The following is a 27,040-nucleotide window of genomic DNA, read 5'->3' on the forward strand; positions in this document are numbered from 1 at the left end:
ACCTCAAAAAACACTTGGTATCATTACTTAAGTGCTGAAATGTGTATGTGCAAATGTTTTCATAAAAGTCTTTGAAAGGTCCCCCCAAGGATCTTGCTAAAGATAACTTGATAAGAGAAGTAGTCTTGGAGCACAGCCAGAAAACTAGGAATGAAAAAACACTATTTTCATGCCCAGAAACCTCTCTGTACAATCAGAATCATATGTGCTCAGGATGTTAGGGAAGCTTTGTTCCCATACAAAACACACTGACAATCCTACTTCTTGGACTTCAGAAAATATTGAAAGGTTTTTTATAAATGGATGTCTAGGGCAGGACTGGTAGGAGGAAATAATTCTTGAAAAAAAATTGTTTTTCTTCGACTATGCCCCCATTATGTTGGAACACTGTGAGACTTTCCTCACCACACTCTGCTGACTGTTTGTGAAATTCGGATGAATTAAATAAGAGAAAAACTCTTATGTGGTGGTTTCTGTCTCCCTACCCTCTCCAAACTTGACCCTTATTTAAACTGGGGGAGCTTTAGTTTGAAATATTTATCTTGGTTTTTTTTTTTTTTTCCTCTCACTTCATGGAGGAAGTTCTTGGAATCTATTATTATTCCTGTTGTTATTTACTTTTTAAAATGCTAACACATAAGGAGAGTCAGTGAGCCCCTATATATTTACCAGTTAGTTTCAACATTTTGTCCCCATTTAAAAACAATTTTAAAACAAATTCTAGACATCATGTCATGTCTATCATATACTTAGGACATGTCATGTACTAAGTATATCATGTGTCTTTTGAAGAGATATTTTTCCCCATAATGACAATGCCATTATGTTATCTAACAAATTGCTGTGATGCTTAACTTCTGAATTTTACTCTCCATATTAGTATCATCAAATTCCTTATATCATCTAAAACCCAGTTATATTCAAGTTACTGGTATCATTTTTAAGTGACCTGTTTTTTTTTTTTTTTAATTTACATAAACATTTGTTTTTGCAACTGCTTGACTTTAACTTAACATAGAAAGTTTAAAACACGTAAAAGTAGATGAAATCCATGTAATAAACCCCCATGCACTTATGACCCAGCTTTGACAATTATCAATTCAGTGCCCAGTTTTCTTGCATCTTTTCTTCTACTTTCTTCCTCCTGGGTTATTTTCAGACACATCCCAGATATTATTTCATTTGTACTCTAGATAGTGTATCTCTAAAAGATAATGACTCTTGGGGCACCTGGGTGTTTCCATAGGTTAAGCATCTGCTTTCTGTTCAGGTCATAATCCCAGGATCCTGGGATCACTCCCCCTGTTGGGCTTCCTGCTCAGTGGGGAGCCTGCTTTTCCCTCTCCTTCTACCCGGGGCTCCTCTTGTTTTTGCCCTCTGTCTCTCTCTCTGTCTAATAAATAAGTAAATAAAAATCTTTTTTAAAAAAAGATAATGACTCTTAAAATATATGTATGTATATATGTATTTACCTCCTCCAATTCCTTAATATCATCAGCTATCCAATATTTCAAATTTCCAGTTATCTCAGATGTCATAGTTTATTTATTTTTCAAATGTCAAAGTTTTAATCAGGATCCACATAAAGTCACTACCTTCCTGCTGGCTGGTAATAATTTTTAAGTCTTTTTTAATCTAGAGGTTCCCCCTCCCTAACACTCTTTTCCCTCTCCTTTGCAGTTTTATGTATCAAAGACACCAGGTTATTGGTCCTTTAGAGTTTTTGAGTCTGGATTTTAATGATTACATCAATGTGGCTTAATTTAACATGTTCTTATGTCCTCTCTATTAAGCTGGTACATCACCATTGAGCATACTAAATATTCTTGTAATCTGAAGATAACAAAGGTTATTATTTTGTAATCTTAGAATTTGATTTAATTACTATATATAATGCCACTCACCATTTAAAGTGTGGCCTTTTCTGTTTGGTGAAACAGTATTTGTAAGGTGAATTTATAGCTAATTAGAAGTTGTAAGCCAGATTCCTTAGCACTGCAGTGGACTACTCTTCACATAATGAACAACATGAGAAGCAGCCCTGTAAGCAACATTAAAAAGAGTTTTGTTTCCTACTGTTACGCAATATCTCATATACTTCGCTTTCTTAAATGTGCAGATACTTAACTTACAGTAGTTCCTCACATAAAATGAGGGCAGCATGTTTATCAGTGGCCTTTGGTGGATCTTGAGAGAGAAAGCATCTAGCATAGTACTAAGTATGGAAGAAACCTTTGAATGTTTATTTTCTTTTCTTTAAGTGTGGCCGTAATTGTGAGACTCTTCTGTCTTCTGTAGAAAGTTTTAGGTATAAGACTGGTGCCAGGAAAATCATACTTGGTCTAAAGGGTTAAGTTGGGTCAAGAATAGGTTTGTCAGAGTGAACCAGGGTGTACAGTCTGAGCCACTTAGTTATGTATGTGTGTGTGTGTGTGTGGTGTGTTTATTAATAAGACAAACGAATTTGTTCAACTAAAGCAAACAACCAAATAAAAAGAACCTTTGTCCTTTATTCCAGTTGCAATTTTTGGTAGCTTTTGTTCTTTGATTTTCTGACCTATTCCAGGCTATTTTCGAGCTATCCTGTTATGCTCAGGTTATAAGAAATGGACCATCTTAGGTGAAAATGGCAGAATTCTGTAGCCTTAAATGAACTTACTGACTCATCATTTGCCTAGTGCAGCACCTCTTTTCAAGAAAAAGTAATTTGTTAAGATTACTGGGCTACGGATACAAGCAAAGCATTATACTTTGGAAGATAGCGGCTGTTTTAAATCTTCGTCATTCTCTTTTGAAAATACTCAAAGTACAAAATAGCACCAAAAATGAGAGGTGCAAGGTTGCTTTGATATCACTGCAGAATTGAGTGTCTCATTTGCAAACACTTGTAAGTAACATTATATCATATAATGGGCTTTTCTTATTAACTTGTTTGAATATATTGGTGTTTTCTTTTTTTCCATCTATGACTGGTTCACCAGTGTCTCTGTGAATGGCTCTGTGAACAATAGACCTCACTCACTGGTTTGTGTTGTCTTATCCGTGGGCCAAATTTGAGCTACGGATCCATGATTACAGTGATAGACCTATTTAACAACTTACACTCTTCCCTTTAGGAATCAGCTATAAGGATCTATATCAAGGGATATTTGGCAAAAGTAGGAATATAACTTTGAACCTAATTTTTGTAAGTTTACATTAGAGAGACTTAAAATTTAAAAAAAACTTTTTGTTAATAAAACAGCTTCAAGTGTTGATTCTGTTCAGAAAAGACCTCAGATGAGCTGAAATTCAAGTGTTTATAAAGATAGTTGCCTGTTTTTGAGTGTTCAGAGCATTTTTTTTTGCTAAGCATTTTACATGCCTATGTGTTAAGGACACAAAATTACTGTTGTCACATTATTAGACCTATAGTGAGGTGTTTAAAAAACAACAACAACACAAAAACAGAACTCCCCAGGAGGTTCTAATCTGCAGTTAAAGTTGTGAACAAGTACTTTAGGAAGATTCACAGGGAGCTGCCTTTGGTCTCTGGGTGGATGGTTATGCTTCTTGGAGAGAAAATATGGAAAGAAGGGGGCTTAGTTTATAAACGTCTGATTGGGCTGGCAGTTGGAAATAGGATCGGAAGCCTAGAGTCAGTCAGTTCTAGAGATGAGGTGTGGGAGAATTATTGGCAACAAGAGGATGTTCAGAGTTAGAGAATTAGGCAAAATTGCCCTGGGAGAGTTTGCATGATGAAGAGAAGACCCAGAATCCTGGAGAATCTTGAAATGTTTTGAGTGGGTGGAAGGAGAGGAACAAGCAAGCAGATACGTAGGTATTCAGAAAAGAAGCAGAAACAGTAAAGGAGTGAGTGGTATTTCAGAGGCCAAGATAGAAGATAGGGTCAGGTTATAGGGAACAGAGGTGCCTGGTATTTTGTGGGTGCTCATTAAATACTTGTTGCAAGTAGAATTTAGTTTTAGAAGTCATAAATTTCCACTGAATCATCAGTAAGCAGGTTACTGGTGACCTTGGTAATTAATTGTAGTAGCATTTCTCCTCATCTGCTGTAGGCTCCTCTCATACTCCTTTGTAAGTTCCTTATTCTCTGCTTAACTATCAGAGTTTTGTAGGGTTTTGATGTAGGCCGTTGGTTCTCCAGTTATGGTTCCCCAGACCAGAAACATCAACATCACCTGGGAACTTGTTAGACATGAAAATCCTCAGTCCCTTCCCAGTCCTACTGAATCAGAAACTCTGGGGATGACTTCCAGCCATTTGTACGTCAACAAGCCAACAAGCCTTCCATGTGATTGTGATGCTTGCTCATATTTGAAAACCAGTATCTTAAGACCTTTTCTCTGTCTATGCTTTCTTCTTAGGCATTTAGTTTATTATATTATCATAGCTTAAGTTACCGTGCTTTGTGCCCAGACTTCCAAATTTACCTCCTTGGTTAGTTCTTCTGAGGACCAGGTCCGCAGATCCAGTTGTGTGTTACTCATTTTGACTTGGCTGTCTCACAGTTTCTCCAGCTCAACTTGAAAAACGAACTCAGAATTTTTCTTCTAACCATTTTTTAAAAATTAAATTTTATTTTTTATTAACATATAATGTATTATTCCTGGACTCAGTAATAGGTACTGTCATCCATGCATGTATTTATCCTAGAAACTTAAGCTTGATTCACTTTCTTACACAAATACTAACAAGTTCTAAGCACATTTCACTATACTGGTTTAGGAGTCATACACACAGACAAATGAAATGGCGATAATGAGTAAGTGCCCTCCAAGTTAAGTCCAAGATCTAGGAAGTGTCAATTCTCAGAGCTGCTAATAAGTGATCGGTCAGCCTGCCTTAATGACTGTGATTCCAGAGTTTAACGGTTACTATTATAAACATGGTCTCTAAACTCAAGTAAACGTGTATAAAAGTATAATATATGTGGTTACTGTTACGGGATTGAAAATACTGTTGCAGGATTGAAAGCTATGTCTATTGTAATCCGTAGACAATTTCCAGGAAAAGATGGGTTATGAAGTGTTAGTGTGTAGGACTCTGGGGCGTGAATGTTTTGATTCAAGTCATGGTAGCACCATTTGCTGTGACCTTGGGCAAGTTAACTTTCCTACACAGTGCCTCCATTTTCCTATCTGTAAAATGGGGATAATAACATCCTTACCTTAAGATAAAGTGTATTTGAGACTTTAGAGTATGCAGTGCCTGGCACTTAGGTAAAGGTTCAGTAAATCTAAGCCATGTTACTACTGTCTCTTCTACTTCATTACTCGACTCCAGCCATTTTTGTACTATTTTAGCTACTAGTAGCTATTTAGACATACCATGCACTTGGATGCTTTAAAATGGTTATGTGGGGGCACCTGGGTGGCTCAGTCGATTAGGGTCTGCCATTAGCTCAGGTTGTGATCCCAGAGTCCTGGGACTGAATCCTGTGTTGGGCTCCCTCTCTGCTCTGCAGAGAGCCTGCTTCTCCCTCTCCCTCTGGCCCCCAGCCCACTCCCCACTGCTCATGCTCATGCCCTTTCTCTATCTCAAATAAATAAAATCTTTTAAATTAATTAATTAAATTGTGGAGAGGGGGTGGAGAGAACAAGCAGGGGGAGCGGCAGGCAGAGGGAGAAGCAGGCTCTCCACTGAGCAAGGAGCCTGATGTGGGACTTGATCCCAGGACCCTGGGATCATGACCTGAGCTGAAGGCAGGTGCTTCACTGACTGAGCCACCCACGTGTCCCATCAACTAAATAAGTGAAATCTTTGAAATGCTTATGCATTCAGATGTCCATTTAATCTTTCTCTGATTCCTCAGATTAGATTAGGGATCCTTTTATATGTTTCTTTAATACTCTGTACTTCTTGGAGCACCCAATTGGCACAGTTGGTTAAGCTTCTGACTCTTGGTTTTAGTTAGGTCCTGATCTCAGAGTCATGAAATCAAGCCCTGCCTCGGCCTCTGTGCTCAATAGATTCTGCTTGAGATTCTGTCTCTCCCATTGTTCTCTCCCACCCCATGGGCACTCTGTCTCTCAAATAAATTAAATCTTTTTTTTTTTTTTTAAAGATTTTATTTATTTATTTGAGAGAGAGAGACAGTGAGAGAGAGAGCATGGGCGAGGAGAAAGTCAGAGGGAGAAGCAGACTCCCCATGGAGCTGGGAGCCCAATGCGGGACTCGATCCCGGGACTCCAGGATCATGACCTGAGCCGAAGGCAGTCGTCGAACCAACTGAGCCACCCAGGCACCCCTCAAATAAATGAAATCTTAAAGAAAAATACTATGTCGTCTTCACAGTGCTTTGCAAGCATTTTTCGTAACAGCTTTATTGAAATATAATTCACATACCACACAATCCATTTAAAGTGTATAGTTCAGTGCTCTTCACAGAGTTGTGTAACTGTCACCAAAATCAATTTTAGAGCATTTGATTGAAGTTGTGAGAGTACCACTTGCTATTATGAAGATAGCAGAAAGATCCCCTGTACTTAGTAGCAATGACTTCACATACTCTTCACTCCTTCCAGGAACTGCCAGCCACTAAATCTATTTTCAGCCTCTCTAGTTTTGCTTTTCTGGACATTTCATATAAATAGAATTATATATGTGGTCTTCTGTGTATGGTTTCTTTAACTTAGCATAATGTTTTCAGGGTTCACCCATGTTTTGGTATATACCAGTACACCATTTCTTTCTATAGCTGAATAAAATTCCATTATATGGATGTAAACAGGTGGTTTATTCATTCATCAATAGATGGACATTTAGGTTGTTTCTACTTTTTGGTGGTTAGGAATAATGCTGTTGTGAATGTCCATGTACAGTTTTTATGTGGATGTACGTTTTCATTTCTCTGGAGTATATATGTATCTAGGAGTGGAATTGCTGGATCATGTGGTAACTCTGTGTTTAACCTTTTTGAAGAACTGCCAAATTGTCTTCCAAAGTTGCTGCGTGTTTTACATGTCTAACAACAGTGTCTGACAATTCCAGTTTATCCATATCCTTGCCGATACTTCTCATCTCTGAGATTCTGGCCATCCTAGAAGTGTGAAGTGGTAATCTCATTGTAGTTCTGATTTGCATTTTCCAGATGGCCAGGGATGTTGGGCACCTTTTCTTTTTAGAATTAATTAATTAATTAATTTGAGAGAGAGTAAAGAGAGCACAAGCAGGGGGAGCAGCACAGGGAGAGGGAGGAGCAGATTCCCCACTGAACAGGGATCCCAATGTGGGGCTCCATCTTCCAGACCTGAAGATCATGACCCTAGTGGAGGGCAGCTAAAGTTTAACTAATTGAGCCACCCACGCACCCTTGTTGGGCATCTTTTCATGTGTTTATTAGTTATTAGTAGATCTTTGCAGAAATTATTCATAATCTTTTCTCATTTTTTAATTGGGTTGTCTTTTTATTATGGAGTTACAAGAATCCATTGTATATTTTAGATACTAATCCCTTATCACATATATGATTTGCAGGTATTTTCTCCCCTTGTGGGAGGTTGTGTTTTTCACTTTCTTGATAGTGAAAATACAGAGTTTTTCATTTTGTCTGTTTTTTCTTCTGTTGCTTGTACTTTGGGGTGTCCTATCTAAGAAACCATTGCCTAATCCAAGGTTTATTGCCTAGTTTTTTCCAAGAGTTTTATAGTTTTAGCTCTCAGATGTTATGTAACTATTTTTCTGTCTTCTGTCTTAGAATGTCAGCATCATTGGAAGGCTGGGGTAGTGTTTGTCTTATTTGTTCCTTGGGTCTCATTTAAGGTTTAGAAAATACTAGGTGTACAGTGATGATTGTTAATGATTTTGGAAGGTCAAACTTTAAGGAGCTATTATCAAAATGTTTTAAAACATCTAACTTGAAACAGTATTTAGTTTTTTGTTTTTCTTTTAAAGCTGGGAACTAAAATATTTTGTTAATGTTGCCAGGAGTTAAATTAATACTTCAGATTGGGTTTAGAAGACTTTAAATAGTGTGTTTATTATGATTGCCTTCCCTAGTTCTCAGAACTTGCTTGTTTAGCATTACAAAACTGGGCTTTGTAGCGGAGTATTTAATGCATTTGCTTTTAGATTTGGAGAATTTTGTTTACTCTACTTGAAAACATCATTATTGATTCCTAAAGAATAAACCAACGAACAAGACCTGTGTTTCTAAACTTCTGTGTTTCCTTGGGATAAACAAAAATTTTATGCCACATTTTGAGAATCTGACATCACCCTCAGTAGGGGCTGATGAAAAACAGAACTTTTTTTTTTTTTTTTGGTTATTTCCACAGTGAAGAGGATTTTGTGAAATTTTCTTTTGAGGGGAAGAATGGGCATTTTGATAATGAGTGATTTTGTACCTGACTAGAGTTATTTTTTTGTTTTTGTTTAGTGGATTGATGCTGTAATTTCAATATGAGAAATGTATAAGATAGTGCAGTAACCAGATGTAGGTACCTTGCTAGATTTCAGACAGAATCCTGGAGGTGAATTTTTAGGAGTAAGCTAAATCATGGGAGGGAAATACCACCTCATTTAACATTTAAAAAAAAACTGTGAATGTAAGAAGACCTCAGGAACAGGTATTTATAAAGAATATGTATATCGGGGCGCCTAGGTGGCTCAGTGGGTTAAAGCCTCTGCCTTCGGCTCAGGTCATGATCCCAGGGTCCTGGGATCGAGCCCCACATCGGGCTCTCTGCTCAGTGGGGAGCCTGCTTCCTCCTCTCTCTCTCCACCTACTTGTGATCTCTGTCAAATAAATAAATAAAATCTTTAAAAAAAAAGAATGTGTATATGTTTGTATATATTAAACAAACTTAGAATTTTACATCAGAAAAGTAAGTCAACCAATCTGATTCTTGTAAGGATACAGAAAGGAAAGAATAATATTTGGATTTATTGATGAGGTTACAGTGAGCACTAGCCCCAATCTCTTCAACACTATCACTGTCAATCTTGTCCATGAAAAGATCTTTCAGAATATGTAAGTTTGGGTACTGATTAGACATAATCCTAAATCATTGGGCGGTGGGAGGTGGTGGTGTGGAAAATTTCAGTGAATTTTCTATAGTTCAGTCTCCTCAATTCTCACCCACCAGTTCATTTTATTGTGAAGTTGAATAATTTTTTTTGAAGGATTTTTTTTCTTTCATCCATAGCAATTAATTTCGAAACAAAAGCAACAGGCAGAGTATGCCAAACTGCAGCTTCTACAAATGTCAAGAGAATAGCCGAGTTCCTGTACTTCAAAGTAGTGAGGGTGGGTGAGGTGTGGGGGTTTGATTGAAATGAATGATTTATTAGTCTTCTATGTTCTGTTCAGTTAAGCTCTTTTTCTTTTGACCTTTATGTTCCAAATTCTTAAAACAGATTAAATTTTCTCATTTATATTTTATTTTGTTTTAAAAATAATTTATTACTTAATATAATTTAGAAAAGGTTTATAGTACTGTACATGTTTTTCCTTATTGTGTATGACCATATCCTCCCCCACCCCCAGAAGGGGGGCTATTACACAATCCTTTTTTAGAGATGAAGAGAAAAATGGGAGCCAATTTACAAAAATTTGATTTGGGCAGTCTTTTGGGAATGCTATTTTGAGACATGAGATATGCCTCTCTCTCTCTCTCTTTTTTTTTTTTTTTTGTAGTGCTTTCTTGCCTCACGCTCACCTAATTTGCCAGATATGTTTAAAAGTATGGCCTCAGAAATTAAAGAATGTACTTGCAGTGAGCACAGGGTGATTCATGGAACTGTTGAATTACTATACTGTAAAAAACCTGAAACTAATATAACACTATTATGTTACTGACTAGAATTAACTTAACAAAAATAAAATAAAATAAAATAAAATAAAATAAAAATACGGCCTCAGTCTTAATAATGATAAACCATTTTGTTTAAACTCAAGATAAACTGCAAATAATTTAGATGGCTAACCCATTTTTATTGTTATCTTTCTAGGTTCGGAGCTCTCTGTGAGACTGGTTTGTTTTTCAAAATACATTTTTAAGATTTCTTAAAAATATGGGTTTTACCTACTTTGTTCTTTGTAGCAAAAGTGATCATAAATGGTTCCTAGCACACAAAGGCAGTGGATGCTCTACCCACTGAGGAAGTGCCCAAGAGGAGCTTAAACCTTTGGGATTCTTTTAAGAACAGCTGGTCTGAGAAGACACTCTCCTTTCAGCTCCCCTTTCGTTTTAGTTTGAGCAATAGATAGCTCTACATTAGCAATTAATTGACCTAAAATATAAGTTCTAATTAATGTATTAGAATTCCATGTGGAAAATAGTTTTCAAAAATAGAACTTTTAAAAACAAGCTATTAAAATTGTTTTGTAAAAATTTTCATTGAATTAGCTCAGTAGTGGAATTTCTCCCAAGACCTGAATTTTATCCACCATTTTTTCTCCACCTGGATAAAAGTACTGTGTGTATATAAAGGCCATGTTGATGTGATTATAAAATCATGTCAGACTAATGTCTTTTTCATACCTTTTCTGATTTTTGCCTTGAAGTCAGTTCATAAAGGATTAATGTAATTAATGTAGATTGAATAAAATATTGATAAACTATAATGACAGATCAAGTGCACATTTTAAACCTGTATAAGAGCAAGAGAATACTCCTACAAACCAAGGGGTTTTTTTGCTACTTATTGCTAACAGTGTATTTCCATTTCTCTTAAATGTTTGTGAAGCACATGGTTTTCCCTAGAGTTGCAGGGCTTATATTTAAAGGTTTCTACTTAGTTGTTTCTACACAACATCCTTTTAAAAATTATATTAGGTCACATCTAGGATTCAGTGCATGTATTTTAAGATTATAAATTATGGAAGGAAATAATCATTGTGCTTAAAAAGAGTCCATATTTAGGTGCGCACTTGGGTGGCTCAGTCAGTTGGGCTTCTGCCTTTAGCTTAGGTCATGATCCCCAGGTCCTGGGATGGAGCCCTATGTCAGGCTCCGGGCTTAGTGGGGAGTCTGCTTCTCCCTCTCCCTCTACCCCCTCACCCCCACCTTGTGTGCTCTTTCTCTTTCCATCTCAAGTAAATAAATAAAATCTTAAAAAAAAAAAATCCAGTCCATAGTTAGGACTTACTAAATGGAACCTTTTTCCCCTAGGCTTTTCAGATAATAAAAATTTTTATTGTGTAAAGGAGGAAGAGAATTTAGCATCTGCATTAGGATCATTTTTTCCTATATCCTATTAGCTAATTCCAAGATTGTTTAATATGGTATCCACCCATTTCATTTGGCTGCAACTTTTGCTTTCATGAAAGTAAGACTGATTGTTCTGAATTGCTGTGTATATGTGCTTTGGCACAGCATGAAGGTACCCTTAATAACATTGCATTGTCTTTAAAACAGCTTGCAGTTTTGACTACAAATAAAAGGGTGCGACAGGAGGGCATAGCAGATAATGGTTCTTTTTTCCGCCCTGAGTGTTTAACAAATCTGCTTTGTACTATGAGCCTTTTGTGTGCCCTTGGACTACCTACTGTATTTTCTGTATATTGTTCCTAGTCAACTAAAGTGTTTGCATATTTGTCACTGTAACTTTGACATGTCTACAGTTGATTTCTTTTGTGGAGGCAAGCACAACAAAGTGTGTGGAAAGAAGTGGGTGGCCTTGCCTCTCTTAGCATTTATTTTTTCACCTGCATGTTTAAGTTACCTGTCTGAATTATTTTGGGTGACTCTTGTCCTCCTAACGTTTGTTTACGTTGGTCTGTTTAGAAATTTGGGAATGGTCTTTAGTTTTAATCCTTTTCCTTTTTCAGTGCATAGTAATACTATCTGCTGTGTGTAATTTATTTTTAAACAAGAATTTTCTGTTGAAAAAGTTGCTGGCTATTTGAATAGCTCTGTCTTAGATTGCTAAGAGATTCTGTACTGACCATTAAGGAAGGGTATTATTTCTGTTCTGCTTTATCTTTTGTTAGGTAACTATGAAGTGACGAAGGAGGAGAAAAACAAATATCCATAATGTAGAAATCAGAAAAGCTTGCTTACTGCTTTGCAAGGTTATCTTTGAATCTTCTTTTTTTTTTTTTTTTTAAGATTTTATTTATATATTTTATAGAGATACAGTGAGACAGGGAACACAAGCAGAGGGAGTGGGAGAGGGAGAAGCAGGTTTCACACCGAGCAGGGAGCCCCCCATGCAGGGCTCCATCCCAGGACCATGGGATCATGAGCTGAGCCAAAGGCAGCCACTTAACAACTGAGCCATCCAGGTACCCCCATCTTTGAATCTTCTATTCCTCATTGGCCCCTTTAAGAGAAGAAGACTGACATTTAATGGCTTTCATGGCAGTCATATATGGTTAGCATTTATTCCTGTTTTGCTGATTCAGAAATGGAGAATCAGAGAAATAAGTATTCACCTAGAATTGCAGGCATATAACTTCTAATAGTACGACTCCAAAGCCAAAACTTTTTTTTCTAAGCGTATCATTTTATACTTGAAGTGGCTTATTTTTAGGATCAGTTTTACCCTTTGGGTGATCCACTTAGTAGCATAAAATATTTAATGCATAAAATAAATCAGAATTCAGTGATGCTTAAGGTATACTAAGAAACAAGAATAACTTGTCTTTAATTTCTTATGGAATTCACTGGTAATAGCCTTACCTTTAAAGGTACTGCTGCTGTAGTACTTTAGCATGGATTTTTATATTTGATTTTCACATTAAGGTTTTTTCATGTTTGGATTATAATTTTCATTTTATAGATGCTGAAACTGATTCAAGCTTGAGGTAAGTGCTAAGTATTGCTAGATATGAAGTTCAGGTTTCAGAAGAAACAGTGATTTACTATAAACAGAACCCAGTGATTTGGAATCAAGATACTTCAGGCAGTAGTCACAGTTCCTCCTTAGTTTCCTATCTTTAAAATGAAGAGGTTGAACCAGGTGATCTGTAAATGCCTCTTGAAATGCTCCAGAATGATTGTTTAAAAAGCCATAGGGTCCATGAACTTGAATGAGAAAAATGCTAGATACTTCTTTTTACTAATCTCTAACTGAAATTTACATTTCCTTTAAACCACAGCAAATTAGCAAGCAGTCCCTGTGGCTTTGTGAAATCACAGATACTTTTATCATCTTGCTGTTGTTGCAGATATCTTGAAAATATCATTTATGTTTATTGTAATTTGGAAGCTATGGTAGTTAATAGACTTGCCATTAGAACTTTTTTTTTAATATATTACAAAAGTAAGAATGTATTTTATACTATATGAATTTTTTTAAAAAAATGATAACTGTATTTTAATGTAATTGGATTTCTTGAGATGGGGTCCATGATCATAGGAGCAAGACTAATACAAAGCAAAGGTCAAGCAAAGCTTTATTTCGCCCCAGCACCAAGAATCAAACTGACCGGTCGGGGCCGTCTCTTACGGAGAGAGCAACCCTTCTCGGCCTCACAGACTTTCATAGAGCAAAGGCCATGTGGTTGAGCCTGGCCACACACAGGAGGTCAGTGAAAGAGAAAGTTGCATAGTCATGCTAGGTCACACCCGGGTGGCCAATTGAATTACAATTCACCCTATAGTAGCTATTTGAACTAACCTATCACCTTGGTCAGAATTGGCACCCAGGTTTGGCGCCCAAAAGGCGGGGCCCACATTCTTTGGTAGTTAGGGAGATAGTATGTGCACTTTACTGATTGGATGTCTCCACCTGGCCTGACTCATCCTTGTATTTGGGCTCTGTTATCAGGGACTGGTCGACCATATTTTACTGGTTTCCCAGACTTGCTTTTAAGTAAGTTCTTTGGGAGAGGGCGGGGGGGGGGCAGCGTCAGTTTAAGTTTTACTGCACAAACAACAAAATGTCTGTTTAACCGAGATGGAGTCGCTCAGGCTAAGTAGTCCCCTACACTTGGTGTGTATATGTTTGTGTGTTTTTGCTTTAAAAAAGTTAACAGGGGTACCTGGGTGTCTTGAGTCAGCTGAGTGTATGCCTTGGGCTCAGGTCATGATCCCAGGGTCCTGGGATTGAGCCCCACATCGGGCTTCCTGTTCAGTGAGGAGCCTGCTTCCCCCTCTTTCTCCCCTCCACCCCATCCTTGTGCTCTTTCACTCTCTTAAATAAATAAATAAGCAAAATCTTAAAAAAAAAGTTTATAGTTTTCATATACTGCCAAGGGTATTTATGGCATGAAAAGGGTTAAGTACGCTTGAACTGCATGTTCTCCTCAGTGACTGCAGGAGTTATATGGTTGATGTGAAAGAACTTTTGGATACTGCTTTATGGGAGAGACTGTATTTGGTGGTGGGGGGGGGGGAATCATCTCTATATCACTCTCTCAGGTTTCCGGATTGATGGATTATGTGATTTTTTTTCAGTAACACAGGGAAGCTAGATAGAACCAAAATGTCAATGATAGAAATAAACTTAAGATCCTCTCTATTTTGGGTATTCATTTTGCAGTAATTAAGTTTCTAAGTAGTTGTTCCATTTGAGGGATATAGGAAAAGACCTCTTCTTTGAGTTTATCTGCTCTTGATATTCCAAGCAAGGACTAGCTTGCCAAGAACAAAAGTTACCCACACAACACATGTACTGCACAAAATAGTTTTGAAACAGAAGATGAATTGGAAGTCTATATTACCTTAGAAACATTAGGATTATTAGGACATTTGCTGTTGAGTTTTTGTGGGTGAGAGAGAGTGCATTTGTATTTTGCTAGCCTTGTTTGTTTTGCTTGTTGGGCTCTTAGTAATGTCTGTATTAGTATGAGGAAGGAAATTCTTCATGTTAGTAAGAATCAGGAATATGCACAAAATTCAGTACTGTAATTGGAACACAAAGCCTGCTGGAGTTCTGTCCTGGAGTCTGTTTTTCCATTTGAAATGCATTTATCTTTGGGTAGGGTGGGATATGCATTCTCGAAGTTACAATGAGTTTCCAGATTCTTATCAGTCAGTATTAGGAGTGACTGTTTTTAATAGTGATAATGAGGCAGCTATTCCCAGGGGGAGACTTAGTCACTGACAAAATTGTCAGGACCCTGAAATAGTTTGGGAAAACTCGGGATGGAAATAGCAAGCTGTTTCAAAAACAAAACAAAAGACTCAAGCTTCTTTTTTTGGGGACAGTGAGCTGGGGTAGGTGGAGGTAGCAAGAAACTAGATGAACTTCCCTAAGTCTGCAGGCTATCTAGAAGCCAGAAGAGATTAGTATTATTTACCTAAAGCACTCTAGTGTGAACAAGAAGTTTTGAGTATCATAAGATTAAAGTGGTTAACAGCCATTAATCTGAAATTTTTTCTGTGTACATTGGCAAAAAGATTTTGAAGAAAAAAATTCTCTTGGTAGCAGCTTGTTCTAGTTGCCAGTTTGAGAAAAATTTGGTATTTTATGCCAGATATTTTACTGGTGTTAGGTGGGGTGTGTGTGAGGGGAGTCTGCATGATCCTGAGGCCACACTGATAGGCCAGCGTTTACTAATTAATAATGAAGACAAGATAATCTTTGTCATGATTAGGCAGGATGAAGATGAGAAATGTAGAACAGGTCTTTATATATGTCTAGCCTACCTTAATTTTAAGTGCAAAAGGAATCTTTTTCAGATTCGGATTTCTCCATGGCTCCCTGCCTGCCAACATAACAAGCTGTAAAACCTTGTTTAGTTTTCCTTAAATCCAGAAATGGTTCTATACCAAATCCAAACAAACCAAATCACTCTTAAGGGAATAAGTGAAAACATGTGTAGCTAGCTGCCTTGGCTGGCCTACATACGTTTGCAGATTGGCTTAGTTCTCTGTGCTAAGCAAATTCCTTCTTAAACATCCTGCGATGACCATGACCATTCGCGGCATTCATTGTGAAGGTGAACAGAGGATGTGACATTTATTTATCTGAACTGTGTTTCGCAAACTCTGACCATAATAACTTTTCTAGCTAGCTAGACAGCTGACAGCTAATAGCTGACCTGACAGCTATGTAAGACAGAATAAAATCAAATGCTCTCCAGTTGTGTTCAAATAAAACATGGTATATTACAATTTCTGTGTACTGAAAACTTTTAATTTAGTGTCAGGCATAGTTAAGGTATGAAAGAAATTAGATTTGTTGCCACCTTAAAGTCACATTCTAGAGTTAATTATGTTTATTTGAATTTTTCACAGAGTTAAGTGGAAAATCTCTTTCTGGTGTTTGGAAAGAATGTAGGCTTGCCTAGGGAAATCCACTGTGAGATATGGGATCATTTGGTATCAACTGCTGAGCTAACTGCCTTCTGGAAGGTAAACCACCACCTTTTCCTGAGTTGTGCCAGATTAGGTATCATGTGACCCAGCAGTATCCTTAACTAGTAGTTAGAGTTACAGATGATTTTGAATATTAGGTGGCGTGGGAAAACAAAGGCAAAAGAAAAATTAAATTTCCATAGCTCTTACAGCCCATAGACAGGTTCTTGAAACAGGCAGAGTGATATTCCTGTAGAAACTCAGCTGCCTTGATGTTATTATTTTGCTAAAGGGCAAAAAGGATTCTTAATGATGTTTTTTTTTTTTTTAAGATTTTATTTATTTGTCAGACGGAGATCACAAGTAGGCCAAGAAGCAGGCAGAGAGGAGCAAGCAGGCTGAGCAGAGAGCCCTATGTGGGGCTTGATCCCAGGACCCTGGGATCATTACCTGAGCCAAAGGCAGAGGCTTTAACCCACTGAGCCACCCAGGAGCCCTGGCAAAAGTGATTCTTAATCTTAGCCTGACCCCCCAGGATCCTTTAAGTCTACTTTAACATATAAAAATTCCTTTGGAAACTTCCTTTATCTCTACCTCCCAAGATATATTTTTGCAGGCATCCCCCAAGCATATGACCCACTGATAAAAATCTGAAGGGTCTCATGACAAGGTTTTATTAGATAGCAATAGATGGCCTTTTCCTAACAACAACTAGCCCCTTCAAGGTCCCGGAAACCTTACTTCCAAAATTCCTTAGAGACTTAAGCTATCCCTATCTCTCTCCGAACTTCAAAGTATATAATCAGCCTCTCCTCATGACCCCAGTGCAGCTCTTCCTGCACATGGATCCTGTCCCCATACTTTAATAAAACCGCCTTTTTGCTCCAAAGACATTTCAAGAATTCCTTCTTGGCCATTGGTTTCAAACCTTAACATCTTTCCTACATCATTAGACAGTAGTAAGATGCTTAACTTTTTATATTTTTTGTAGAAAGTTTGGAAAAACTACAACAAATGGAAGGAGAAATTTGAGAAAACTTGTAATATGAAAGGGGAGTCATGATCTAAAACATTCTGAAGTTTTTCTGCTTGTTTTTCTCATGTTTTTATTTTGTATTTTTTATTAAAGTTTTAAATGTGCATAATGATGTAATAGCTTTATAAGATGTGTTTTGAAAGGCAGCAGTTCTCCTCCCACTTCATACCCACTCTCCCTCTCTAGAGGCATACGTTTTAATTTCTTGCAGCGGATTCTTTTTGTATTTATCTCTGTGTTCCTGTAGAGGAGGAAGATTTTTTTTCCTACTACCCTTCTAGGTTCTCCACCTGGGGCCCTGTAAGTTGAACTGACAAAAGACAGATTAACAAGAGAAAAGCATACAAATTTATTTAATAAAAGGTTTATATGACACAGGAGGCTTCATAAGGAAATGAAGACCTAAAGAAATAGTTAAGCCTGAGTATTTTTATACTACATTTGATGGAAGAGTGGAATGTCATAAAAATGTGATCGTATTGAAGAGTATAAACTAAGGGTATTAAACTAGAGAAACTTAGCAAAGCCATTTCCTTTGGCTTTCTGTCTGTATCCCTCCATCTTCACAGAAAGGGATGTTTCTTTCCTCCAGGTATAGGAAGGACATCTCTTACTTGAAGATCTTAGGCCCTGCTTCAGGAGAGAAGGGAAGGTCAGAAAGTCCTTGCTGCACCTGCTCTTTCTCACATTTCTTCAGTTTAAAATACTCAGTATGCCAAGGCACCATATTTGGGGGTAGCAGGTTCTGAATAAAACAGCATGTTTGTATTCTGATTTCTTGATTTCTCAGCTTTAGACAGTATTTCTTGATTTCCCATTCTGCCAGGGTTTAGTTCTTCTTTGACTTCCCCAGATACCCTTTTTACTTTTTCTTCTCTGGTCCTAATGTAGTTGTTTATAACTTGGGTTAAATTGATATTCAGTGTGTACACAGTTAAGACAGAACATGTGGGGTGCTGGGGTGGCTCAGTTCATTAAGTGTCTGCCTTTGGCTGGCTTCATGATCTTAGCATCCTAGGAGCTTAGCCCCTCATTAGGGTGTGGGGGGGTCCCTGCTCAGCACAGAGTCTATTTCTCCCTCCCCCTTTGCTCCTGCCCTCCCCCACCCCTGGCTCATGCACACATGCACACACCACACACTGTCTCTCTCAAATAAATAAAATCTTAAAAAACAAAAAATTGAACATGCTATTCACAGTTAAGCCACAGAGTAATCTATGAAAATTTGTACTTTTCTATACAACTTTTGGGTTTCCCTGAAATTTTAATTTTTTTTTTTGTTATTATTTACATTTAATTTGAAACTACTCACTAATGTAGTTCAGATTGTATCTTGTCCATATTTTCTTTCAGGAAGTTCTGACACTTCAGACATTCACTTAGTTTACCGTATTCTTAAGGATGTGCTTCCATCTGGAGTGGTTGCCACTATTTTTATGCACAGCTCTTATCCTGGGACTTCCTCACCAGCGTCTTGGGTTTACATCTTACCTCTTTGTGTTGGATTTCTTGTTTTCTAGATCTCCTGTTTTCCTGTTTATTGGTTTATGCTTTTATTTTGGCAGAATATATTCTGATATGTTAGGTTCCTGATAATTTATGTGATTGGTTCTTTTCTTTGTTTCTCAGTGTTGGAAATTGCACGGTAAGGTGACTTAGTGTGAGTTTGGTTCTGTTCATTGTGCTGAGTACTGGATGAACCCTTTAAATCAGGGAACTACTTTGTTCATGACTTTCTCCCCACTCTCTTTATTTAAATTCATTTAATTACTCTCTACACCCAGCGTGGGGCTCAGACTTATGACCTCCAGATCAAGAATTGCATGCATGCTCGGGTGCGTGGGTGGCGTACTGGGTTAAGCTTCTGCCTTCGGCTCAGGTCATGATCTCAGGCTCCTGGGATCAAGCCCCCCATCTGGCCCTCTCCTCAACAGGGAGCCTGCTTCCCCTCTCTCTCTGCCTGCCTCTCTGCCTACTTGTGATCTCTCTCTCTCTGTCAGATTAGTAAAAAAAAAATCTTAAAAAAAAAAAATGAAAAGAATTGCATGCTCATGGGACGCATGAGTGGCTCAGTCCATTAAGCATCTGCCTTTGGCTCAGGTCATGATCCCAGAGTCCTGCGATCGAGTCCTGCATTGGGCTTCTTGCCAAGTGGGGAGCCTGCTTCTCTCTAGGCCTGCCACTTGTGCTCACTGTTATGCATTTGCACTCTCTCTCTCTGACAAATAAATAATATCTTTAAAAAATTTGCATGTTCTTCCAGCTGAGCTAGCCAGGCACCCCAATTTTCTCCCCTACTTTTTCCTTTTTTTCCCTCTTATTTTCTCTTGAACTCTGTTACTCAGGTATTGGACTTGCTGAATTGATCTTCCAGTCTTGTTTTGCTATTCTAATGAGTTTTTCATTTTGGCTATTGCATTTTTTAATTACCAAGAAGGCATGGTTTTGCTCACTTTCACTTAGTTTTTCTTTTCTTTTCTTTTTAAAGCTTACTGTTCTTTACATTTGTGATACTTTCTTTTATGTTTCTGAAAATATTCATGCTGTCTTTTTCCCCAGAGTTTTCTTCTGTTTGCATAAACTCTGTAAGGACTAGCTCTGTAATTTGCAGGGCCAAGTACAGAGTGACTGTGTCGGTCATTTATTGAAGAATTTCAAGACAATAACAGTAAAGAATTAAACCTAACACAGAGCTCTTCTAAGTGCGGGGCACTCTGACTGTGTAGGTCACACACCTATGAAGCTGACCCTGCTCTCCCTTCCAAATTGGTTTTTCTGTTTCATCTTTTTTATGCCAGAGAGGCCTTACAGTTCTTGGCTTTTGCTGATATTTAGTAGTGGGATCTTAGAAAGCTGATTGGAAGCTCTGAATATGTAGTAGGACTTAGCAGTTGTCAGCTTCACCATAGGAAGATCTGGCCAAACAAATTTTTTTTTTTTTTTTAAAGATTTTATGTATTGGGGTGCCTGGGTGGCTCAGTGGGTTAAGCCGCTGCCTTCGGCTCAGGTCATGATCTCAGGGTCCTGGGATCGAGTCCCGCATCGGGCTCTCTGCTTAGCAGGGAGCCTGCTTTCTCCTCTCTCTCTTTGCCTGCCTTTCTGCCTACTTGTGATCTCTCTCTGTCAAATAAATACATAAAATCTTTAAAAAAAAAAGATTTTATGTATTTATTTGTCAGAGAAGGAGAATAAAAGCGAGAGTGAGAGAGGGAGAGAAGAGAGAAAGCCTTTTGGGAAAGGGTATTGATGGGGGAGCTAGGGTTGGTGACTAGTATTGGCAAATCAGAGACAATTCTTAAATTTTTAGGAACTTTGTGAGTCATTTGCTAAATGTAACAGTTACTAAAGATTAAACAAACTTAAAATGAAATATTATATTAATCACATCAGTAATACTAAAAATTCACCACCTCCTAATTATTTTTTTACATTTTGTTATTATGGAAGCTCTTGGTGTTATTTACATCTAATTTATATGGTGGAAATACTGTTTAATGATAGGTTACCATGCATTGTCTTCTGAACTCTGCCTATAGCGGTATTTTTTAGCTTGAAGCAGCCATGGTAAGAGTATTTATACCATAAAAATTTTAGCAGATATTACAAATAACTCCCCTTGTTCCTCCCCTGACACCCCTGCTCCCCCCAGGTAGTTGTTAAACATTTACTTTTACCAACACAGTGTGGATAGGGATCTAGTACATATATTAACTTAAACTGCCTTCATCTTATCTGGTGATTCCTTGGTCCATATAACTCTTTGTTTTAACTCTCTTTAGATTACCTTCAGCCTGTTTTAAGAGTGAAGGAAGGGCATTTGCCTGCCTGTCTGAAAGACTGCATCTGGGAATTTCATTTTAGGAAGATTTTCTGTTAACCCTTCCCATTTTATCTTGCTTATCCTTTTGGGGGAGTGTTCCCTGATGCTTACCTTAGGATTCAGTTTTCTTGGGTCTTTGAGTCCTTTACCTTTTAGCCATTTATATTTCAGCTTTCCAAAATGTGTGGCTATAATCTCTAGTACTCTTTGTACCTTTGGGTTTGTATCTTAAAAAAAAAACAACCAAACAAAACACTACACTACAATACAATACATAGGTGTTTGGGGAAGGATCAGCAAATAGTGTTGTGTGTTTAGTCCACCATCTGGTATTACCCAGAAGTCTGGGATATAATTCTTGAAATAAATAGGTACATAACCTTAGCAATTTAAGGGTGTTCTGAATAGGCTTAGCCAATCCCCTGCTGGTTTGCAAGTCCTATAAATACAGTCAGGAAATAATTCTTCTGATTCTAGGAGATTTTTTCTTTTCATAAAGCAGGAAGTAACTATAAGTAGGTATTAAATCAGATGACTTGCTGTTAGGTTTTTATGTGGATGTGTGGGGGCGTAAGGAAACACATAGTGCAGTATCAGGTCACATAGTTTGGTTTGAGGGTACTTAATCATCCTACGTCTATAGTGATTCCGGTTGTCCTTCAGTGGCTCGATCTGGTGACCCTGGTCTTCTAATCCACTCTGAAGCAGGCAGACATTGATTACTCCATCATCTAGTGAGTCTTCTAATCTTAAGACTCTGTCTCCACTTGTAACCTCTTCTGCTCAAATTCAGTGCCCTTTCCCCACATTAGATTTGATGTAATTGGGTTGGTTGGACTCTCCTTTCCTTTAATTTCATACCAGGCCACTTCATAGTCCATTGAGATCCCCCCTTGTCTACTGATGGTTACCTTTGGAGAAGGTCAGAGTAGGAATGTCATAGGGTACCAGGGTAGTAGCTCAAGTAAAAACAATTGCCTGTAATCTCTAAGAAAGAGAATGTGGGCCACTCTAGCATTTAAGATACCTGAAAGGTTTTAGCTGTGGATAAAAAGAATAAATATGTAACAGGATATAAATACAGGAGTATCCAGTTGATAAATTAAGCATTTCTGGGGCGCCTGGGCGGCTCAGTTGGTTAAGCGTCTGCCTTTGGCTCAGGTGATGATCCCAGGGTGCTGGGGTTCAGTCCTGCTTTGGGCTCCTTGCTCAGCGGGAGCCTGCTTCCCTCCCACCCCTCACCTGCCTGTGCTTGCTCCCTCCCTGTCTTGCTCATTCTCTCAAATAATTAAAATCTTTAAAAAAAACCCCAAAACATTTCTGCAAAAAGGGCATCTGGCAACCACTGCTTATTGCTCCTTTTTCTTGTCTCTACGTTCTTCACCACCTTTTGTGTTTTAATTAGAGGGTTTTGTTTTTGGTTTTTAAATCCAGGTCAGACTCTTCATATGTGCTAATGGCTTTTTTTCTTTCTTTCTTTCTTTTAGATTTTATTTATTTATTTGACAGATAGAGACCACACGTAGGCAGAGAGGCAGGCAGAGAGAGAGGGGGAAGCAGGCTTCGTGCTGAGCAGAGAGCCCGATGCGGGGCTTGATCCCAGGACCCTGAGATCATGACCTGAGCGGAAGGCAGGGGCTTTAACCCACTGAGCCACCCAGGCGCCCTGGCTTTTTCTTTTTGTTTGGTTGCATTTTTAAAAATAGTTTGTTAGGGGCACCTGGGTGGCTCAGTGGGTTAAAGCCCCTGCCTTCGGCTCAGGTCATGATTCCAGAGTCCTGGAATCGAGCCCCACATCGGGCTCTGCTCCGCAGGGAGCCTGCTTCCTCCTCTCTGCCTGCCTCTCTGCCTACTTGTGATCTCTATCTGTCAAATAAATAAAATCTTAAAAAAAAAAAAAATCGTTTGTAATTTCTGATCTCCTGCCTAGGAAGAAATGCATCTCTTTCTCAGGATTGGTCGAGAGGATTAGGTTAGGTTTTTTTCCATATGTTATGTGCTCAGGACCAAAATTCTATGGAGAGCCTGAAAAGCTTTTTTTTTCCCATGTTTTGAACTTTATTCACTTAAAAAAACTTACATGAGTCTAACTATTAAATCATCACCACGTTTTTAACAAATCACCGTAGGTGAAAACAATAGAATACTGTGAAATTGGGACTGTCTTGAGATACTTAGGTCCTGTGACTAGTATGCATACCATACTTACCACACCATAAATGCAAGCCCTCAGAAATGGACTTGGGTTTACCTTGGTGTTGCCCACATCATGCATGTGAAATAGGAAATCTATAAATGAGGGACCTTGTCTGCATGGTGTGGGGAGAATTATGGTAGCACTGTGGTAGATTTAAGAAAAACTCACTCGGTAGTAGGCTTTGTCAAGATGACAGTGATTGCCTGCTGACCAGCAACCTCAGAAGAGCTCCTTTCCTCAGCCGTAGATGGTAAAGCAGCGAGCCTTAAGGTATAACTGAGCTGCTGCCACACTGCTCAGATTTTGAAATGTCCTAAGCCAAGTGGTAGGGTGAACTTTTCACCAAATTTATCAGCAGTTTCTTTTTTCTGCCTCCTTTCACTTAGGGGACACTTAAGTAAGTTTTAAGGTGAGAAAGTTTAAAAAATTTTTATGTACAGTCATGGTCTTTATTAAAACTTGTTAAAACTGGCTTGCTGTGAAAATAGCAGATGGCTGTGATAAAATGGGAACACGTCTAAAAAGAAACCAATGCAGATTAAGGCATAATTAAAAATATCTTTTATATGATTCACTAAAATGTTTTTCTTTTGGTCTGTTAATATTGTGTCCTCTTTTTATTCATCTTTGACAAAACCACGGAATTTTTAAAAGGACAGAAAATGACTAGTGAAGGCTTTGAAATTTCTTCTTTTAGAGATTTTTAGGACTTGGACTTTCCAAAGTCAAAGAATCTTGAAAATAAGACAGTTACTTTTAAGAGCAAGGCTGATACTGTTTTTTTTGCTTTTTTTTCTTCAGTGAGTTGTCAAAATATGGGTTACTTATCAGGAATACCTGGTCCTCTTGTAATACAAGGAATATCAGAAAGATTTTATCTACCGATGCCTTAAAATGACAAAAGTTTTACATATATCCCTTACTTCTCCTCCCACTAAAAAGAATAGGTATTTTCCTTTATTTCCTTTGCACCATTGCCCAAAGTAGGTATATATGACCTTTTGGAGGGATAGCTTGTGACATTTCTAACTGGTCCCAGTGCTTACCTCAGTGCCAAGACCCAGTAGGTGTTTAACATTCATTGAATGAAATGAAGCAATACTGATTCCAATCTGGTGTGTCTCCTATCCATTCTCTATAAAGCTGCACCAGGGATCTGTCAAAAATACTGAACCAACCATGCTACTTCCCCTTAAAAATCCTTTAGTGTCCCTCACCTACTTAAAGTTTGCCTCTCAGACTTTTTTCCTTCTTAAATTGTTTTTGGTATTATAAAATCAGTGTATATACTGTGGTCAGAAACCCAAACATTGAAAATAGATTTAAAAAAAAATGTCCCTAACTCGCCTCCCAACTGACCAGTTTGCTGGACATTAATGTATTTGCAAATTACACATAGTCTTTTCAGTTTTGTTTTACGCCAATAGAATTATACGAAAATACTGTCCCCTTTTTCCTTCTTCCTTTCCATTGGTTGGGTGAAGTTTTTAATATCATGGAAATTAATCCTTTGTATATATTACAAATACTATTCTCCTAGTCTTTTGCTTATGTTTTAACTTTATGGTGTCTTCTCCACAAATAAATATTTAGAATTAGTATTTAGTCAGATATGTCAGTATTTTGTATATTTAAGGAACGAGGAGTTACTTCCCACTAAGAATTTAGAATCATTCATATTTGTCAGAATTGGATTTTACTTTTTTTTAAAGTAGGCTCCACTCGGGGCATGAACTCACAACCCTGAGATGGAGACCTGGGCTGAGATCAAGAATTGGACACTTAACTGACTGAACCACCTAGGCACCCTTGGATTTTACATTTTACTCATTCTGGCACTTGTAAGTTTTTATGATGAAGTAGGCATCTACGTTTCACTCAGATATCCAATTTTCTCAGTCTATTCAAACATCCTGCTTTAGTCATTTAGAATGTTGTTTTCTTGATCTATTTATTTCTGATCTCTATGCTGTTTTGATTACTCTAGCTTTTATGTATGTTTTGGGAATTTTATTTTTCCCACCACAAATCTTATTGACTGTTCTCTTTTAAAATTTAGATATAAATTCCATGCCATAAGATTTGCCTTTTAAGAGTATACAGTTCACTGGTGTTTAGTATAGTCACAAAGTTGTGGAACCATCACCTAATTTCCATAACCCCTTAGAAGAAACTTCACACCTGTCACTCCCTAACCTCCGACCCCTTGTCCCCACTTTCCAACAAACCCCTAGGCGACCATTAATCTACTTTCTGTCTCTGTAGGTTTCCTATTCTGGACATTTCCTGCATATGGATCATAAAATATGGGATCTTTTGTGTCTAGATTCTTTCACTTAACATACTGTTTTCAAAGTTCATCCATGTTGTAGTATTGTGATGAGCATGCTGTGAAGGTGCCCTCAGAAGCTGTGTCTTTATTCACTCAGGAAGCAGGGTTAACATAATTATAAAGCAGGTTTAGGATTCCAAACTCAATGACATTTCATCACATGATTCACTTGGCTTCTTACAGGGCACACAAAGCAGAACACAAGTCACACAACAAACATGATAACACAGGGGGCAGGGAGTTAACAAACCAAATGAGAAGTCTGCCTGAGCAGTCAGTCCGTGAGCACACAGTTGAGGTAAGTAAGGCCTCTGTCCTGTCTGGGTCAGCCCTTGGCACTTACTGCTTACAGTGTTCAAGGAGTGAATGATCTCAGTTTGAAGGTCAGTCAGGCAGAGCCTTTGGTGGCAAATGCCTTTTTTAAGTGATCAGACATAGAAGGGTCAATGTCTGAAGAATCTGACAGTTTGCTGCAAAAATTCTCTCTTTTTAAAGGGATTTAATCAATTTTGGACCCTGCAGATCTCCTCTGCTTCTGCTCGTTATCAGTTCTGGGGTGGTGTTAACTGGTACTTTTCTTGGTGATACCTCATAGCTATAGTACCCTTATCTGCTTGTGACGTTGCTTGACACAGTCCCCTGGTTGATACAAGTGACTCCATCTTGCTTTCTCCTGAGGGGTGGGCAGAGGGAGAGAGAGAGAATCTCAAGCAGACTCCCTGCTGAATGCAGAGCCCAACATGTGCCTTGCTCTCATGACCCTGCGATCATGACCTGAGCCAGAATCAAGAGTTGAATGCTTAAATGACTGAGCCACCCAGGTGCTCCCATCTTGCTCTCTACAAGTGCTTGTACCATCACTTTATTAATCTGTTGTATACAGATACCGTAGTTTATCCAGTCATCCACTGATGGACATCTGGTTTGTTTTCACCTTTCACTTTTTACCTGTTTTAAATAGTGCTGCTATAAAGTTTGTGTACAACTGTTTGGGTGTCTTGTCTTCAGTTCTTTGGAGGTATATCCCTAGGAATAGAGTTGTTGGAACATGTGGTAATTCTTTGTTTAGTGTTTTTTGTTTGATTTTATATTTTGATCTTTTGTCTGGTAAGTTTTTGAACTATTAGACCAAGTAATATTTAATTTGATTTTTAACAGGAAAACCCCATAACCTGTAGTTTGCAAATAAGGAGAGATTTTTGTCTCTTCCCTTTGAATATTTTAGTTTCTGTTTTTTGGTAATGTGCTGGCTGGCATCTTTGTTTTGTTCCTGGATATAGGATGGGAATCTTTTTAATATTTTGCTATTGGATATGCTGTGTTCTATAAATTTATGTTAGTTTCCTTTTATTAAGGTCAAGTTTTCCTGTTTGGTAAGAATTTTTTGAAAATCAGGAATAGGCGCTGCATTGTTTCCTTTTAGGAATTTATTGCACTGTAGCATCTTTCCTTCAAACTGCTA

The 27,040-nt window shown here is 38.0% G+C and overlaps 1 protein-coding gene across 2 annotated transcripts in view; it reads left to right on the plus strand.

Moving 5' to 3' along the window:
- The window catches only part of FBXO34 (F-box protein 34), an 80,559-nt gene that overhangs the window by 21,064 nt on the left and 32,455 nt on the right, over positions 1–27,040 (plus strand). Inside the window, exon 1 of one of the 2 annotated variants that reach the window (XM_059373260.1) lies at positions 25,793–25,876. The exons of the other annotated variant lie outside the window; for it this stretch is intronic. The gene's annotated coding sequence lies outside the window, so the exon portion shown is untranslated. Of the gene's footprint in view, positions 1–25,792; positions 25,877–27,040 lie in introns of those variants that run through there. 2 annotated transcript variants of the gene reach the window in all.

Source organism: Mustela nigripes, chromosome 13 (genome assembly GCF_022355385.1).
Source record: "Mustela nigripes isolate SB6536 chromosome 13, MUSNIG.SB6536, whole genome shotgun sequence".
Taxonomy (NCBI): Eukaryota; Metazoa; Chordata; class Mammalia; order Carnivora; family Mustelidae; genus Mustela; species Mustela nigripes.